Genomic DNA, 18,922 nt, shown 5'->3' with positions numbered 1-18,922 from the left:
TCAGTCGAGGCACTGAGTATAGGAGTTGAGATGTCATGTTACAGTTTTATAAGTCATTGGTGAGGCCACACTTGGAGTATTGTGTACAGTTTTGGTCACCCTGTTATAGGAAAGACACAGTTAAACCGGAAAGTGTGCAAAGTAGAATAATCAGGATTTTGCCTGGGCTAGTAGGGCTGAGTTGTGGGGAGAGGTTGGCCAGGGTAGAGCTTTATTCCTTGCAAAGTAGGAGAACGAGGACCAATCTTATTGAAGTATATAAAATCATGAGAGGCATTGATAGGATGAATGCATGTGACCTTTTCCCAGGGATGGGGAATTGAAAATGAGAGGGCATAGGTTTAAGGTGAGAGGAGATAGATTTATGAAGGACCGGAGGGCAACTTCTTCACACAGAGTAGTGGGTATATGGAATGGGCTGCCAGAGAAAGTGGTTGCGGCAGGTATAATAGTAACATAAAAATATTTGGAAGGGTTTAGAGGGATATGTACCAAGTGCAGGCAATTGGAACTAGCTGAGCGGGCACCATGGTCAGCATGGACCCAGTTTGGGCTGAAGGGCCTGTTTCCATGCTGTATTACTCAATGGCTCTGTGACTCTAAATATCTGTGCATCAAAATGAAAATCAAAGATCAATTACATCCTGATTACTCATAAATCAATGAAGAGAGGACACCAAAGTGTGGATGGAGGGATGTTCATCTGGACCTTCAAAAGAATAGTAAAACATCTGTGACACATAGTGGATGCAGCTCCTCAAAGAGGTAAATTACATGTAAATTTCTAAACCAGTCATCAAACATTTTTAAAAAGGGAAGAAAACATTTTTTTCTTATTTCTTCTTAATTGGTTATAATACAGAAGTATTTGCAGTCTCAACTAAACTCATAGCTCAACTTTTGAGTTATCCTAATGTGTTCCTTTTGCCGAAGCCTTAAACTGGTGTAAAACATGCTGTCCATCCTTCAGCCAAACTGATTTAGATATCATAGAATCACACAGCACTGAAATAGATCCTTTAGTCCAATTTGTCCATACCAGCCAAACTCGTCCTATTTGCCTGCATTTGGTCCATACTCCTCTGAACCTTCCCCATTCCCGATGTGCAGAGCAACTTGGGAGTTCCAGTCCAGGATTCTCTCAAGATAAATTTGCAGGTTGCATCAGTAGTTAGGGAGGCAAATGCAACCTAGGCATTTATTTTGAAAGGACTTGAATATAAAAGCAGGGATGTGCTTCTGAGGCTTTATATGGCTCTGGTTAAGCCACATTTGGAGTATTGTGCACAGTTTTGGGCCCCATATCTCAGGAAAGATGTACTGGCCCTGGAGCAGATTCAGAGAGGTTCACAAGAATGGTCCCAGGAATGAAAAGCTTAACATATTAGGAACGTTTGAGGACTCTGGGTCTACATTTGATGGAGTTTAGAAGGTTGAGGGATGACCTATTGACACTTACAGAATACTGAATGGCCTGGACAGAGTGGATGTTGGGAAGATGCTTCCATTGGTAGCAGAGACTAGAATCCAAGGGCATAGCTTTAGAGAAAAGGGAAGACCTTTTAGAACTGAGATAAGGAGAAACTTTTTTAACCAGCGAGTGGTGAATCTATGGAATTCACTGCCACAGAAGACTATGGAGGCCAGGTCATTGAGTATATTTAAGACAGAGTTAGTTAAGATCTTGATTGTCAAAGAGATCAAAGGTTACAGGAAGAAAGCAGGAGAATGGGGTTGAGAAACCTATCAGCCATGATTGAATGGTGCAGGAGACTTGATGGGCTGAATGGCCTAACTTCTGCTCCTGTCTTATGGCCTTATTCATACAATCGTCTGAAAGAGATCGACTGTTCTTGAAAGGAAGAGAAAACGCCAACAGCAAATAGCAGTGGCTACCCAAAAGTGTTAAACTCACATGTTGAAGACCGACAAAATGTCAACTTGGCCTATTTGGTGGCACTCTCGTCTTCTTGACCATGGCCAGCACTTGAATATAGTAGTGACGGAATGTCACATTGCCAGGGAACGCTGTCTTCGAGAGAAGACCTTAATTCAGAAGAACAAGTGCCTTTTCAGTTACAAATAAAACACTTCCGGCATTATTGGTAAATCAAGGCTGTGTTTTGAGAGAGACAGAGTTATCCTCAAGTTCTGACCGAGGGCGCAAAGAACTTATTTCAGCTAATTTACTGTTAATTGAATCTTGCTGTGGTCGGATTAGCTTTTGTCATTATAAGAATATTGATAACGCTTCAAATTTACTACATCGGGTGCTGTGCCTTTAAACATGTCCTTAGGATATAATAAGCTGGAAGTTATTTCTTTGTTCAAATCACTTAACAGTGGTGAGACCCATGGCACAACTGCATTAATACTACTGCTAAATTCAGCAAACATTTCACTATTTTCTCAATGTAACTAGTGCTGTGCTAACAAACAAGATTCATTTTCCAGATGACAGAAAGCCAGGATGTAGTAATTACTGGCCAAATGCTGATAAAGAAGAAAGAATACATCAACGTAAATGGATTGGATTCTTCAAGGTTGAGTGATCAAGTTGGTAACAGTTGTAATTCCTTTTAATCAGGAACCACTTGTTAAACAGTGAATGATTAACCAGTGGTTAGGCTTCATTGCTTGAATAAATATATGCTGTAAGTGAATTGACAAGAAGCAGTTAATGGTAAAACCTGGAAACTCAACTATTATTTAAACAAGGGTTAACTATAATAGAAGCTTGCTGAAAAGCATTGGATTTATAGCAAAACCATGCATTTACACATAGTAATTTGAACACTTGGTTGCATTCCAAAGTGCCACCCATATAGAAATAAATAAGAGACTAGATACAGAGTCTTGGTGGTCAAGATTAGAAGGAGCTGGGATACTCAATACAAAGTGTAGAAGGGCATTTCACGACCAGCCAGGCTTATCTTAGAATGACACTGCAACTTAGTGAAACTACGACACAAGGCTACCCACACATTAAATACCAAGGGCAAGAAGTAAAAGACAGAGTCAAGAAGTTGCCAAATAAATGCAATGAATATCCATTGTCAACCCACCCAGATTCAGTCAATTACGGCACATGCACAGTACTGTATGTGGCAGGAGGAAAGAAAATATCATGAGTACTGCCTGAGTCATGGAGAGAGTTTGGCCATGACAGAACTTTATTTCTTGGAACATAGGAGAATGACGGGGCAACACTATTGGGGTATATAAAATCATGAGGGACATAGATAGGATGAATGCAAGTAATCTTTTCCCAGGAATGGGGAATTGAAAGCTAGAGCACAAAGGGTTAAGGTGAGAGGGAAAAGATTTAAGAAGGACCTGAGTCCTTCTCAATTCTTGAGAAACCCAGCAGGAGTGTAAAAAAAGGCAGAATTGTTTGTCAAAAAGGCCAAATGGGTGATGAAAGTGGGCATCTCCATCACAATAGGTAGCAAACCTGAGCCAATTTGATATTCTTAAATATAGCACCGCCCTCAAGCTGGGGGAGCAGCATCAGAGAAAGTTGCAATGCTGCAGACCACAGTTCTGTGGAAACTCTCCAAAAGGGTCAGATTGCCATTCTCGAGGATGGGTATTAAAAGGAATTGAAACAGCTGACCCCGCAAGCATTGCAAAAGGAGCCACAGGAGCTGCCAGGTATGAACATGGGCTGTGTAAAATGTCAGTTTTGGTGATCCTTTGTCCTAGTTCTAATAACAAGAAAAATCCCTCTCACCCACTCCCTCCATATGGCCTATCCATGCCAACCTATATCTCATATCCATCCTTGTAAAACATATGTCATTTTCCCCATCCCTGACATGATATCTCCACGATACCCACCCACCCTTTTCCTTTACAGCCTTCACGACAAACGCATACACTGTCCAATATGGCCAGGCCTCAGGAGATATCCTGAACTGAAATAAAGTTTATGTCTAATGCAGACTTCCTAAAAAAACTCATTCTGAAAAATGCATTCACTAGATTTAAGCTTTGTCAATTTTTGAAAACTCTGTAAAACATTCAAGCATTTGTGTTCAGAGCCAGGTGTTATAACAACCTGAAGTTGTCAATGAACCGATGGGTATGTCACAGTGATAACAACAGGCTGTGGAATCAGTCAGGCAGCACAAGCGTTATAGTGTCAGAGATAATGGGAACTGCAGATGCTGGAGAATTCCAAGATAATAAAATGTGAGGCTGGATGAACACAGCAGGCCAAGCAGCATCTCAGGAGCACAAAAGCTGACGTTTCGGGCCTAGACCCTTCATCAGAGAGGGGGATGGGGAGAGGGAACTGGAATAAGTAGGGAGAGAGGGGGAGGCGGACCGAAGATGGAGAGTAAAGAAGATAGGTGGAGAGAGTGTAGGTGGGGAGGTAGGGAGGGGATAGGTCAGTCCAGGGAAGACGGACAGGTCAAGGAGGTGGGATGAGGTTAGTAGGTAGCTGGGGGTGCAGCTTGGGGTGGGAGGAAGGGATGGGTGAGAGGAAGAACCGGTTAGGGAGGCAGAGTCAGGTTGGACTGGTTTTGGGATGCAGTGGGTGGGGGGGAAGAGCTGGGCTGGTTGTGTGGTGCAGTGGGGGGAGGGGACAAACTGGGCTGGTTTAGGGATGCAGTAGGGGAAGGGGAGATTTTGAAACTGGTGAAGTCCACATTGATACCATATGGCTGCAGGGTTCCCAGGCGGAATATGAGTTGCTGTTCCTGCAACCTTCGGGTGGCATCATTGTGGCACTGCAGGAGGCCCATGATGGACATGTCATCTAGAGAATGGGAGGGGGAGTGGAAATGGTTTGCGACTGGGAGGTGCAGTTGTTTGTTGCGAACTGAGCAGAGGTGTTCTGCAAAGCGGTCCCCAAGCCTCCGCTTGGTTTCCCCAATGTAGAGGTAGCCGCACCGGGTACAGTGGATGCAGTATACCACATTGGCAGATGTGCAGGTGAACCTCTGCTTAATGTGGAATGTCATCTTGGGGCCTGGGATGGGGGTGAGGGAGGTGGTGTGGGGACAGGTGTAGCATTTCCTGCGGTTGCAGGGGAAGGTGCCGGGTGTGGTGGGGTTGGAGGGCAGTGTGAAGCGAACAAGGGAGTCACGGAGAGAGTGGTCTCTCCGGAAAGCTGACAGGGGAGGGCATGGAAAAATGTCTTGGGTGGTGGGGTCGGATTGTAAATGGCGGAAGTGTCAGAGGCAAGCGTTATAGTGATACCTGCTGGCTTTTATCAGCAGAGTAAAATTGCAAGCACACAGTTTTAATTTAAATTGCAGACTGTTCTTAAAAGTGATGGGAAATTAATCTTTTGAGCTATTCAAATCTAACAATTCCACAGAATATGTCTACTTTTTATGTACATTGATGTCTGCTGTTACCCAAACCCAAATGTATTATGAAGGAGTCCCCTAACTTTCTGCAGCGCTCAAGTAGCTCTAAAGCCATGACTGTCATTGCAGCCGTTGCACTTAAAAACTGGATCTGTTGCAGGCAACTGCACTTTCCAATATGCAGCTGCCTCTGCGAAGTTGAGGATGAGAAAACCACAGACCATCCCTGTGTCATTCCCCAATGACCCGTGAAAAGGTGGGTGTCAAGTTCATATTGGGACTTTCAAAATTAGGACTCTGGCACCATTTTGGCTAAACACTGACAATTCAGGTCCAAGAGGAAGTTATTTGCACTGGGCACAGCAAAGGCTACAGTACCTGAAAGGTATATCAAGTCTACAGCTGAAGTGCACAGATTAAAATAGGCCATTAGGTTAATGCCAGTATTTGTGCTGTACGTGAACTTTCACATACCCTTTACATTTAATTCACATCAGTAAACCTTTGTCTTCTTTTGGTCCACATGTTAACCCCTATAAATGAACTGATGCGTCATAAACTCCTTATGGTACATTCCATACCATTAATCATTCTTTCCCTAATGAAATTCCTCCTAATTGGAGTTATTATTGCCTACCTTATTGCTATGGTGCTCGGTTTTTGGAAGGAGGCTGGTTAACTCAGTTTTCATGTCATCTCGTGTCTGGATCAGATTAACACAAACAGCGGAGGTTCAATCCTGTTCTGGCTGAGCTAAATTTAGAGCCTGCCTCTTCAACCTATTCAGGAATTTTTAAAGAAGTGGCACTTAGTTCACTGAATAGTCATCAGTACCTGCTCTCAGACTGACAACTCAAGAGAAAGTCTTTGAATTCCCTACAAGTAGAAATGCTTTCTCTATGTCAACCCTACCAAGTCACGTCATGATTTTCCAACACTTTAAAGAGTCATAGAATTATGTAATCATACTGTACATCCAACCAGTCCATACTGAACATAATCCCAAAGTAAAATAGTCCCACCTGCCTGCTCCTGGCCCATATCCGTCCAAACCTTTCCTATTCATGTACTTATCCAAAGGTCTTTAAAACATTATAATTGTGCCACATCCACCACTTCCTCAGGAAGTTCATTCCCGCATGCGAACACCTTTCTGTAAAAAATTTGCCTCTTTTTTTAAACTCTCTTATCTCACTGTAACAATGTGCCCGCTAGTCTTGAAATCCCCCATCCCAGGGAAAAGACACATACATTTAATCCTATCTGTAACTCTCATGGTTTTATAAGCTTCTATAAGGTCACCACTCAACCTCCTACGCTCGTGTGAAAAAGTCCCAGCCTATCCAGCTTTTCTTTACAACTCAAACTTTCCACACCCAGCAATATCCTAGCAAATCTCTTCTGAATGCCCGCCAGCTAAATAATATCCTTTCTAAAACTGGGCAACCAGAACTGGACACAGTATTCCAGAAGAGGCCTCACCAACATCCTGTGCAACCTCGATATGACTTCCCAACTGCTATACCCAAAAGACGGTGCAGTGAAGACAAGTGAGCTAAATGCCTCTTTACTCATTTTGTCAATACGTGATGCAAACTTCAAAGAATTAGATATCTGAACCTCTGGGACTGTCTGTTCTATAACACTACCCAAGGCCCTACCATTAGCTGTATAAGCCCCACCCCCAGTTTGTCGTACCAAAATGCAATACCTCACATTTATCTGGATTGAACTCCATCTGCCACTTATCAGCCCATTGACCCATTTCATCAAGATCCCTTTGTAATCTTAGAAAACCACCTTCACTGTCTACTATGCCACTAATTTTGGTATCACAGAATTAGTAACCATGTCTTCTATATTCACATCTAAATCATTGATATAAATGACAAACAAAAGATACAACTGCCAGAACGGCGACGCTGACTATCTGAAGATCATCCGACCCAGATTGTAAAATGGGAATACATTCTTTTTCACATCAATATTTTAACAAACTCAGTTTGGTGCCTGTGATTGCCATAGTCCAATAAACAATAATCACATTTGGTACCATAATCAACATCCCAATATTATAGATTAGAATAAAAAAAGATTTGGATGCGAAGTAAGCCTCTATACCAATGGTGTGTCTAAACCCTATTTTGTGAAAACCACAACAGAGTACATTAGTGTGAAATTTCCCTGACTTCTGGACCAAGTAATCCAGACTATTTCTCTGTCAGATTGTTATTTTGTGCCAAATTCTGCACCACTTTGGTGTTGGACAGCATCTTGTAGGGTCTGAGATATGATTGCCCAAACCTATCCTACAGATCTCACAAAAAGCATTAGAAAAAGAAACTCTCATAAGAGTCAGAGTTTTTACAGTCATGTGTTGGAACTGGATTTAAAAAACCTTCACAGGTCCCTTTTGAATGCACCTGATCAAAATACAAAAGCTGTTTTGTTCTTAAAATGCTGGCATTAATAAAGCTTCACTCAGACCGGATGCTTGTGGCCCTTACTGTTTATCACTGGCTCACCTGTAGCACTGTCACCTTTCAGTCAGAAAGTCATAGATTCAAGCCAACAAAAGATGCTGGGCATCGCAACAGGTCAGACAGCAGGCATGGAGAGAAAGCAAGTTCAGGTTTTGAGTATAGATGATTCTTCATCAGATCCATTACTCTCCACAGATGCTGCTTAGCCCACCGTGATCTCCAGCCCTTTTTGTTTTCAGTTCAGAATCCAGCATCTGCAATAACTTGCTCCTACAGAGATTCAAGCCAATTGGATACAAAATTAGCTTGACAGCTGGAAATTGAGATTGCTGGTGGAGAGTTGGTTTTTGGACTGGATGCCTGCGACAAGCAGTATTCCACACAGATCAGTATTGGGTCCACTCTTGTTTGTCATTTATAGAGAGGATTTGGATGAGAATTTAGGAGACATGGTTAGTAAGTTTGTGGGTGACATCAAAATTGGTGGTACCGTGGGAATTCAAGATTACAAAGAGATCTTGATCAATTGGGTCAATGAGCTGTGCAGTGGCAAATTAAGTTTAATTTGAATATATGCAGGGCATTGCATTTTGGGAAAACAAATGAGGGTAGCACTTACATAATTAATGGTCGACCTCTTCCGACGTACTGTGACAACTTCTGATCTCCCAGCTATAGGATATAACTAAATCAGAGAGGGCTCAGAAAAGAATTATACCAGGATATTGCCAGGAATGGAAGGTTTGAGCTATGAAGATTAGCTGGGCCTTTTTTCACTAATGTGGAGATACTGGTGTTAGAACATAGAACATAGAACATAGAACAGTACAGCAGAGTACAGGCCCTTCGGCCCACAATGTTGCGCCGAACTTTTACCCTAATCCTAAGGTCTATCTAACCTCCACCTTGACCTTATACTGTCATCCATATGCCTATCCAATAGCTGCTTAAATGCCCTTAATGAGGTCGACTCCACTACCCTCTCCGGTGATGCATTCCATGGCCCGACCACTCTGAGGAAAGAGCCTACCTCCACTCACTTTAAAACAATGCCCCCTTCATAATAGCTACCTCCACCCTTGGAAAAAGTCTCCGGCTGTTTAATCTATCTCTACCTCTGATCATTTGGCACACCTCTATCAAGTCACCTCTCATCCTTCATCATTCTAAAGAGAAAAGCCCTTGCTCTCTCAACCTTTCCAGCTAAGGCCTTCCCTCCATTCCAGGCAAAATCCTGGTAAATCTCCTCTGCACCTTTTCCAATGCCTCCACATCTTTCCTGCATTGTGTCCAGTTCTGGTCACCTCATTACTCCAGATGTGGCCAAGCCAGGGTTTTGTATAAGTGGAGCATGACTTCACGGCTCTTGAACTCAATCCCTCTATTAATAAAAGCTAACACACCATACACATTTTTAACAACTCTATCAGCTTGGGTTGCAGCTCTCACGGAACTGTGAACATCAACCCCACGATCCCTCTGCTCCTCCACACTGCCAAGAATCTTTCTGTTAACCCTGTATTCTGCTTTCAAGTTTGTCCTTCCAAAATGAATCACTCACACTTTTCAGGGTTAAACTCCATCTGCCACTTCTCTGCCCAGCTCTGCATCTTATCAATGTCCCTTTGTAACCTAGAGCAGACCTCCGCACTGTCCACAACGCGACCAACCTTTGTAATAATCCGCGAATTTGCTAATCCACCCTTCCACTCCTTCATCCAAATCATTTACAAAAATCACAAATAGAAGGGGACCCAGGACAGAGCCTTGTGGTAAAAGAACTGGAATGGACAAGGTCAGAAATCATATCACACCAAGTTATAGTCCAACAGGTTTACTGGAAAACATAAGCTTTCCTAGCCTTGCTCCTTCTTCAGGTTTTAGTGAGGTGGTATCAGACACAGAATTTCTAAATAAAAGATCAAAAGGCTACACCATTGATGAGGATGTATTAAACAGACCTAAGATGCTGTTAAATCTTTAACCAGTTAGAAGGTTTTAATCGATTAATATGTTTACGTAGATCCCCAAATTCCTTTCAAGTCACTGCCCTGAAAGAACTAAAGGATAAAGAAGAGGTGACATTTTAGGGAGTAATTTGGAAGGAATTCAGGGATTTACATATACTGATTTCTGACCTTTTTTCACTGAGACATAAGAGGTTAAGGGGTAAGCTTATAAAGTTATGAGGGGCACAGATAAGGTGAATAACATGGGTCTTTTCCCTAGGGTCGGGGAGTTCAAAACGAGAGTGCATATTTTTAAGGTGAAAGGAGAAATATTAAATAAGGGCATCAGGGCAACACTTTTACAGAGTTGTTCGTGTGTGGAATGGATTACCAGAGGAAATGGTGGATGCAGGTACAGTTACAACATTTAAAAAACATTTGGATAAGTACAGGATTAGGAAATGTTTCGAAGGATATGGGTCAAGCATCTAAGTGGGACTAGTTCGGTTTGGGAACATGGTTGGTGCGGACTAGTTGGACTGAAAGATCTCTTTCCATGCTGTATGAGTCTATAACAGCCGAAGGTATTCTCCCCATATCTTGGTCAACATTTATCCTTCAATCAGCATCAGTAAAATTACTTATTGTATGTTGGTTTGCAGGACCTCACCGTGCAAAATTTGACTATCACAAACCATTTGTCCTTTATCTTCCAACATTCCAAGGTTATGAAAGATGTTAGTTATCTATTCTCCTTACTTGAGTTCTAGAAACATGAACATGCGTTCAATGATATCTACACATGAAGGAGTACCATTCAATTCATTTTTCCCCACATGGTGCAATTCACTTTATCATAATTTCAATTCGACTCACTGGTGACTCAAAGAAAGGTTCGACTTAGGATGGGCAGTAATAAATTGGCAAAGCCAGCATCAGCCACATTCCATTAGTGAACAAAAAAGATGCTTTGTTGTTTCCCAAACTTCCCAAGTCCAAACACAAGTAATTTATCCAGCTTTCATTTTCCATTCACCCTTCCATCATTTGCCATATTTCCCATGACACCCAATAATTGCTGTAACTTGGCAGACACCAACTTCCACATTTGACACTGGTAGTACTTACCTTCATATCTACATGTTGGCTGTTGATCTTTTTATTTATCAGACATTCGACTCCAGCATTTTTAAAAAATGTATTCATTAACCCTCAATCCTGATACAATCCAAGCATTCAGCTAGCTCTCTTATCATTAACTGTGACAAATCTCTTCCAATCTCCACGAACCCCACCAATCATACAGAGCACCTCAAAAATGGGCAATTCAAGGTATTTCAGGAGAAAATAGGAAGTAACCTCTTAAGGTGACAAAAGAGGCCAAGTCAAATACAGCAAATGGAATAAAATATTTCCTGGGCTCTTCAGAGGGTCAGTGAGATTTGATGGGCCCAATGGCCTCTTTCTGCATTGTAGGGATTCTAACATGATTTTATGATTCATAGAGGTAGATGATAACAGTATGAACTAATCTGGCACACAGCTGTAAGGGAAACCCTTCCACCACAAACTTGTAGCTAGCATTCTAGCTGCATGAGTTACAGAGTGGGGCAGTGAGGACTTTTTTTTAAATCTGGAGAAATTCAGAGTCAAGAAACAACAGAAATCAGTCCAGACTGAGAGGTGTCCCTGTGATCTCAAACGTGAATCTTAAATTAAGGTGCTGTCATTTTCGTGTTTCTACTAGAGTGAAGTAAATTGGCATTGTTCAGTAACAACTTGCTTCAGGTCTAACAGGTGCTGCAACCGGACCAAGCTCTTTTTCCACTTCCAACCCTTCCTTCCTGCTTAAACCAGCATCTAAATTATGTGCAGACCAATGGAAATATGGTGGTGAGGAGAACACGCACTACTGCGACAGAAGCTGCCTCCTTTAAATGCTGGTTTTCTCACTGCACAAAACCCAACTTCATATGTATGAATAAATAAATCCGATCAGATGTGTTTGCAAATGTTAAAAACAAGTTAAAATCGCTTGAAGAGTAAGCGAGTCGCTCTCATTGTAAACGCACGCTGGTTGTAACTAATTCTGAGCAATCCGCACTTAGGCTGCAGATCGGCGTTGAACGGTGATTGATCGATCCAAACACTTAAAACTGTCCCAAACCAGCGTGTCTTTCCCCTCTATTCCCCACAAAAAAAACGAGATTTCCCTTGCGATTGAAAGAGGTTTTACCTGGTATCCTTTCGCTCTAGTTCACCTGAAACGAAAGCTCCAGACTCAAACGGGGACTGACAGGTGAGGTGGTCTCTCCTCGTTGCTGTATTTGCATATTAAGCACACAGCCCCTCGACAGTCACCCTGCCCACAATGTGAGAACTTCAGCTCAATCGCACGTTTCTTTTGCGCGTCGTATGTTTGTGCTCCGTGTTACAATTCAGCCTCTCGTAGGATTGGGTAGAAACCGACCCGCCTCCTGTTACTTTGTTTCTAGTCTGCTTCATCCTGCTGGAAAAAAAGCTAAAATGATTAATTCCTGAAAAAAATGGAAGATAAATAAAATCATTCAGATTCTTTATAAATCCGCTAAGCTCGGAGTGAGAAGATCTTAGGAGGTCTTATTTTTTGGGGGATCAAATTTTACGGAACGTGAAGAGTATGTTCTGAACAATCTGGAAGCCAAAATTGGCCAGAGGAGTACCACAGCACCAGCGTGTTCATGATCTAAATTTGTTTTTCATTTGAAGTTTCAAACATAAAAAAAATCCCGCAGTGCTGGCCACAGGCTGATGTTTGACATAAACCCCAAGGAGTGTAGTCAGGGTGAGTGAAAGCTTGCCCAGTAGGCGGGTATGATGAACAAAATGCCTCAGGAGGAGCACAGGGATGTTCTCTCATTAGAGACACGACTGGCGGTGCTTTAATTTGACGCTCACGTGAAGTGAGAGAAGATGTTGAGAAGGAGAGTCCTTCATGGTAACCTCAGCTGGTATGGGAATTGAACCCACACTGTTGGAATCAAGTCACCAGCTATCCAGCCAACTGAGCTCCTGAGAAAGGTCAATATCCTTCCAAATGGTACTGTGAGTGTTCCTACACCTAAAGGTGTGCAGAAGTTCAAGAGGCAAGCCCATAACTACCATCTCCAGGGCAACTAGCAGTGAATAATAAACTTTGACCTAGCCACATTGCACAAAAGAGTAAAACAAAACCTAAATCCATTCTGTAGAATGAACTGGCCAGTGGGCCACACCTTCTGTCGGTGTCCATACAAATTTGTTGCAAAACAACCTGCAAGAGTGGACATTAACACCGACAAACAGGGAAACGGTCCTTTTCTGTTCTGGAGGCTGACTGCTAGGGATGGCATTGGAAGAGGTGACAGAAGCTGGAAAATAGAGCTCGGCAAATTGTGGCAAAGTCTTTCTCTGCAATAATACCATACAGGTTGACATGCCACTGAGGACATCCTAAGTCACACCAGGTAATGTTTCCAAAGAGTTGGAGACAGTAAGGACTGCAGATGCTGGAAGCCACAGTCAGTAGATGTGAAACTGGAAAAGCACAGCAGGTCAGACAGCATCTGAGGAGAAGGGAAGTCAATGTTTCAGGCCAAAACCCTTTGTCAGAACTAGGGAGGGGAGCCTGGAGGTTAATGGGGGGGTGAGGGGTGCTAGGGGGAAGGCTAGGTGAGATGATGATAGGTGGACAGAGGTAGGTGTTTATTGTGATTGGTCAGTGGGAAGGGTGGAGTGGATAGGTGAGTAGGAAGATGGACAGGTTAGGTCAGGCCATTGATGGCTCCATGAGCCAGCTCCCAAGTCTGCGATTAGTCTCCCCGATATATAGAGGAGACCACATCGGGAGCAACAGATACAATAGATCAGATAGGATGAAGTGCAGGTGAATCTCTGCTGGATTTGGAAGGATTGTGTGGGGACTTGGATGGAGGTGAGGCGGGGGGGGGGGCGGGGGGAAGAGTATAAAGGCAGGTGTTGCACCTCTTGTGGTTGCAGGGAAAGGTACCGGGTGTGGTGGAGAAATTAGTGGGGATTGTAGAGCTGATGAGGAAGTCACAGAATGAATGGTCCCTGTATGCAACAACCAATCTGACCTTCCGGTTTGCCATCCATTTTAATTTCCCCTCCCACTCCCCTGGCAGCATGTCCATCTTTGGCCTCCTCCACTGTCGGAATGAGGCCAAATGTAAAGCGGAGGAACAACACCTGATATTTTCCCTTGGGAGTTTACAGTCCAATGGTCTCAACATTGACTTCACCAGGTTCAAAATCCCTCCACCTCCAACCTTATCCTATGTCCAGGCCGCCCCCTCCTCATCACCTCCCTGACATGACCTAACCTGTCCATCTTCCGACTCAACTATCTGCTCCACCCTTCCCACTGACCAGTCACAATAACCCCCTACCTGTGTCCACCAATCACCATCCCACCTGCCCCAGCCCCACCATCCTCTTCCTATTAACTTATAGGCTCCCCTCCCCCTCCCCAGTCCTGACAAAGGGTTTCGGACCAAAACATTGACTTTCCTGCTCCTTGGATGCTATCTGACCTGCTGTACTTTTCCCGCTTCACATCTATGGACTCTGCATGTTTCCAAAGAGTTGACTAGCATGACACAAACCACTGTCTTAAAAGATGGAAGATTGCCAGTGCATGGCTTACCTATAGCCGGTATTGAGCACATTCTGAGCTTCAGTTTGAAACTTTCAACTGACCTATAGCCAAAGGTGTTTGGAGGAAATGCTGTTCAAAATTTCTAATCATTGTATGAAGAAGTATTTTCCTTGGTCCCCAACAATTGAGCTCCAAATTGAACTGGCCATCCCATTGCAGGAATAATCAAAAGATACCACCCCACCCCCGCCAACCCCCAGCCCAGTCATCAAATAAATCTGTTCCTAGCTGCATTTTACGAGCACAAAAGCTGACGTTTCAGGCCTAGACCCTTCAGAGAGGGTGATGGGGAGAGGGTTCTGAAATAAATAGGGAGAGAGGGGGAGGCAGACTGAAGATGGATAGAGGAGAAGATAGGTGGAGAGGAGAGTATAGGTGGGGAGGTCAGGAGGGGATAGGTCAGTCCGGGGAGGGCGGACAGGTCAAGGAGGCAGGATGAGGTTAGTATGCAGTGGGGGAAGGGGGGGATTTTGAAGCTTGTGAAGTTTACTTTGATACCATTGGGCTGCAGGGTTCCCAAGCGGAATATGAGTTGCTGTTCCTGCAACCTTCACGTGGCATCATTGTGGCACTGCAGGAGGCCCATGATGGACATGTCGTCTAAGGAATGGGAGGTGGAGTTAAAATGGTTTGCGACTGGGAGATGCAGTTGTTCTTCCTCTCACCTATCCCCTCCTCCCACCTCAAGCCAAACCACCATTTCCCACCTACTAACCTCATCCCACCTTTTTGACCTGTCTGTCCTATCCCCTCCCCACCTATACTCTCCTCTCCACCTATCTTCTCCTCTATCCATCTTCGGTCTGCCTCCCCCTCTCTCCCTATTTACTTCAGAACCCTCTTCCCATCCCCCTCTCTGATGAAGGGTCTAGGCCTGAAATGTCAGCTTTTGTGCTCCTCAGATGCTGCTTGGCCTGCTGTGTTCATCCAGTTTCACACTTTGATATCTTGGATTCTCCAGCATTTGCAGTTCCCATTATCTCTGTTCCTAGCTGCTATCAGTTCTGAAGAAAGGTCCCGGAAATTGAAACGTTAACTCTGCTTTCTCTCCACGGATGCAGCTAAATCTGCTGAATTCCTCCAGCAATCTGTGTTTTGATTGCTTCACGTCTCTAGCATCAGCAGTTCTTTGTTCTATTGCAACTTAGTGCAGTGGTAATCGGAGGCATAGGTATACTCCATAAAGCTGGTGTAATCAGAAGTAACCCAGAGACTGAGACACTAATTGTTATAAAATAATTTAAAAGTTGGACACATACAATCCAACACAGTTGCTGCCAAGACTAATCATTGATGCATCTGTTAAATGTCATGGTTCCTTGTTGAATACCATTATCAATCAAACATAATGGTAGTCTGCTGTACAGCATGGGAGTCTCAGCATGGGGCTCTTGTTAAGTCTTGCTAATTCTGCCCACAGCCCTGTAAATGCAGCAACATTTGTAGTTACTTTAATTTTAATAGTTAATTAATTTAATGGATAGGGACCTTTACACTATAAGGGAAGTTATCTCAGACGTACCTTTCCTTTCAAAATACTAGTATTTCTACTATTCTGGCAACTGAATAAATTCATAATATTAATTTGTATCAAATACCACTTGGATACTTGTGTTCTATTAAAAGTTGATGATACAGTTTGGGGTTACTAAATTTTTTGGTGATTAGTAATGAAATACTTGAGGGAGAATGATGTCTCCTTAAGGTTTCAGTACTTTCACAATCAAAGTGTTACAATGCCACATTAAACCACATTAAAGAAAAAAGCACTTATTTAAAGCCACACCTTTTAGCATATTTAATGTATTTGATTGTATTGGTGGAATGCACAAGACATTTCATATTAAACCAGCCTGGATCTTATATCTAGCTCCAAGAAAGCATCACATGAAACAGCTTTAATATAATTATTAGTATAAGTGATTAAAATTGTCTTCTGTATTAAACAGTAACAATGCTTGAAAAAGGTTAAAGGCTTTTGGAGACCTAAGATAATGAAAGTTGCTCTCTAACAGCAACTTCTTTCCTTCTAAAAAGTATATCTTAGTTTATTTAAAGTTACAATTGAGGATTTGCTGTCATATTCATTGTCGAGTGTTGGTGGTAATTATTATGATCAAGCAGAAGTTCAAAATATGTAATTGGCATACTGCATTCTCCTCATTTTTCAGAATTTGAATTTTGATGAATCTGCACAAAACATGTGATTAGTGAGGTAATAACTGTCTTGATTAAAGTTTTGTAAATCTAAAAGCTAGTCTTCAAAATAATTTTGCAAAAAGTGTGTTTTGTTTCATTTTTTAAACTGCTGGTTTTGAGATCTAAACAGATCAGACTTGCTTCATCAGGTTCATTGCAATTTGAAATGATTAGCTTAAAAAGAACACTGAACATGCTGAAAATCTGAAATAAGAACAGAATAATGCTGGAAATACAGCATGTAAGGCTGCACCAGTTGAGAGAAGATAACATCACTATTTCAGGTTGTTCCATGATAGTTATTTCTGTGTAGTTATACAATTATATATATTTTAAATTAAATAACGACGGAAATCTGAATAAATTCATACGAGTGGGTGTCACTTAAATCACATCAAAAGTCTCACTTTCATTTTACATGAAACTACCAAAGATTATTTTTGTATCAAAGTTTTACATCTTCATTTTTATTGATGGTGAAATAGCAATGTGATTTTAGGTTACTAAATAAACTGCAGATGATGATAGTACATTCCCACAAGACTGGGCAGCACGGTGGCTCAGTGGTTAGCACTGCTGCCTCACAGGGCAAGGGACCAGGGTTTCATTCCACCCTCAGGTGACTGACTGTGTGGAGTTTGCACATTCTCCCTGTGTCTGCGTGGGTTTCCTCCAGGTGCTCCAGATTCCCCCCACAGTCCAAATATGTGCAGGCTAGGTGGATTGCCTGGAGTGTTCAGGGATGTATAAATTATGTGAGTTATGCGGATTGGGTCTGGTAGGGACGGTCTGAGGCTCATTGTGGACTTGTTGAGCTGCACTGAACTGAAAAAGAAAAAAGTAGTTTCACTCATTTCTCTCTGAGTAAGTAAGGGGTATAGTGTCTCTATGCAGAATAAATTGGGGAGGTCAAAACCAATGGTTTGTGCTGAATCATGCTGAATGGTACTTGATGACATTGACAGTATGCTACAGGAGCTCAAAGAGAAGTCTGCATGCACTGAACTTCATGTGTCACCACCTGCCTTAGTAAACGAAAACCGTTTGCATCGCAGGGAAAATACAAAGTGTATCAGTTATTTATTAATATCCTAATGTCCAGAACTTTGAAAGTATTCCATTTGGCAACCTGAGCACTTAATTTAAATTTGTTATAATCATAAAGCAGCTTGTCTGACGTTTTTGCAGTGTGAGCCCACCTCCTGTAGGCAGTGTCATGCCAGTGTTCATGTCTGGAATGAATGCTGATTTAGATGCAACTTAGGCACACTTCGGGCATTGACAATTGGGTTTCTCCTCAAGTATGAAAAGTAACTATCTTGTTACTGAAAGCAGGAGAATTGTAGAGCATAGCAGCTGGAATGCTATTTGCATCTATTACCAATGTCTTCTCAACTTTGTAACACCACCAAATATGTAAAGGTTTAAAAGTATAATTACATGCTTGCTGCTACATGCTTATCCATCCCAACTTTTAACTAAGCAGTTATTGAACTCCCACCAAATGTGTTGCAGGTCTAATGCAAGACTGCAACACACCATCAGTATCATTTTATAATTAATGCTTTCTATAAACTACCAGAAAAAACTAAATTCCTGATTGAAAAAAAAGTCAAAGTTCACCAAGGGATGACTTGATGTACACTTGATATTTAATACAGCTTATGCAGTTGAAGAGTACCGTGAATAATGAATGTGGGTGCAATTAAAACACTTGTAAAAAGACATCTTAAAAACCCACTCATGAAGAAGCCTTACCTGCAGTTTATCTTAGAAACATAAAATACAAGAGTAAGGATAGTGTAATTGATTGACAGATCAGTGAATGTTAAGATGCATTTATTTTTGTTCCTTACCAGAATATAAAACCCAAGCCTTAAAGTAAAATAACTGTATTAGAAGAGCGAGTTTTGAGAAGATTTGTAGCTCAGGTTGAGGTTCTGGATGTGAGTTTGCTCGCTGAGCTGGAAGGTTAGTTTTCAGACGTTTCTTCACCATTCTAGCTAACATCATCAGTGAGCCTCCGACGAAGCGCTGGTGTTATGTCCCGCTTTCTATTTAGAAGAGTTTATATCTTCTATATTAGAAGAGTTTTAAAAATTCACAACACGTTTACCCTGTAGTGTCTTTTCTCCTTCTCTTAATCCTAAAATTGTATTACCATATAGGAGGTGTTGGAACAGCGAGCTGAGGTGCTTGATTGCTTTTTGAAGGTGGCTGGACAAGTTGAAAAGGCAGTTTAAAGGGACTCCCTGGCTTTATAAGAGGTACAGA

General features: G+C 42.2%; 1 protein-coding gene across 4 annotated transcripts in view; it reads right to left on the bottom strand.

The window, feature by feature from the left end:
- Positions 1-12,189, bottom strand: part of lypd6b (LY6/PLAUR domain containing 6B) — a 192,227-nt gene extending 180,038 nt beyond the window's left edge. For 2 of the 4 annotated variants that reach the window (XM_059647462.1, XM_048534890.2), the window contains exon 1: positions 11,990-12,189. The gene's annotated coding sequence lies outside the window, so the exon portion shown is untranslated. Of the gene's footprint in view, positions 1-1,915; positions 2,047-7,846; positions 7,868-11,989 lie in introns of those variants that run through there. The other 2 variants (XM_048534891.2, XM_048534893.2) reach the window with 2 other exon arrangements.
- Between the last annotated feature and the right edge of the window lie 6,733 nt (positions 12,190-18,922).

This window comes from Stegostoma tigrinum, chromosome 7 (genome assembly GCF_030684315.1).
Source record: "Stegostoma tigrinum isolate sSteTig4 chromosome 7, sSteTig4.hap1, whole genome shotgun sequence".
Lineage (NCBI taxonomy): Eukaryota > Metazoa > Chordata > Chondrichthyes > Orectolobiformes > Stegostomatidae > Stegostoma > Stegostoma tigrinum.
Note: the sequence above shows the minus strand (reverse complement) of the source record. Positions and strands in the feature narration are given on the sequence as shown.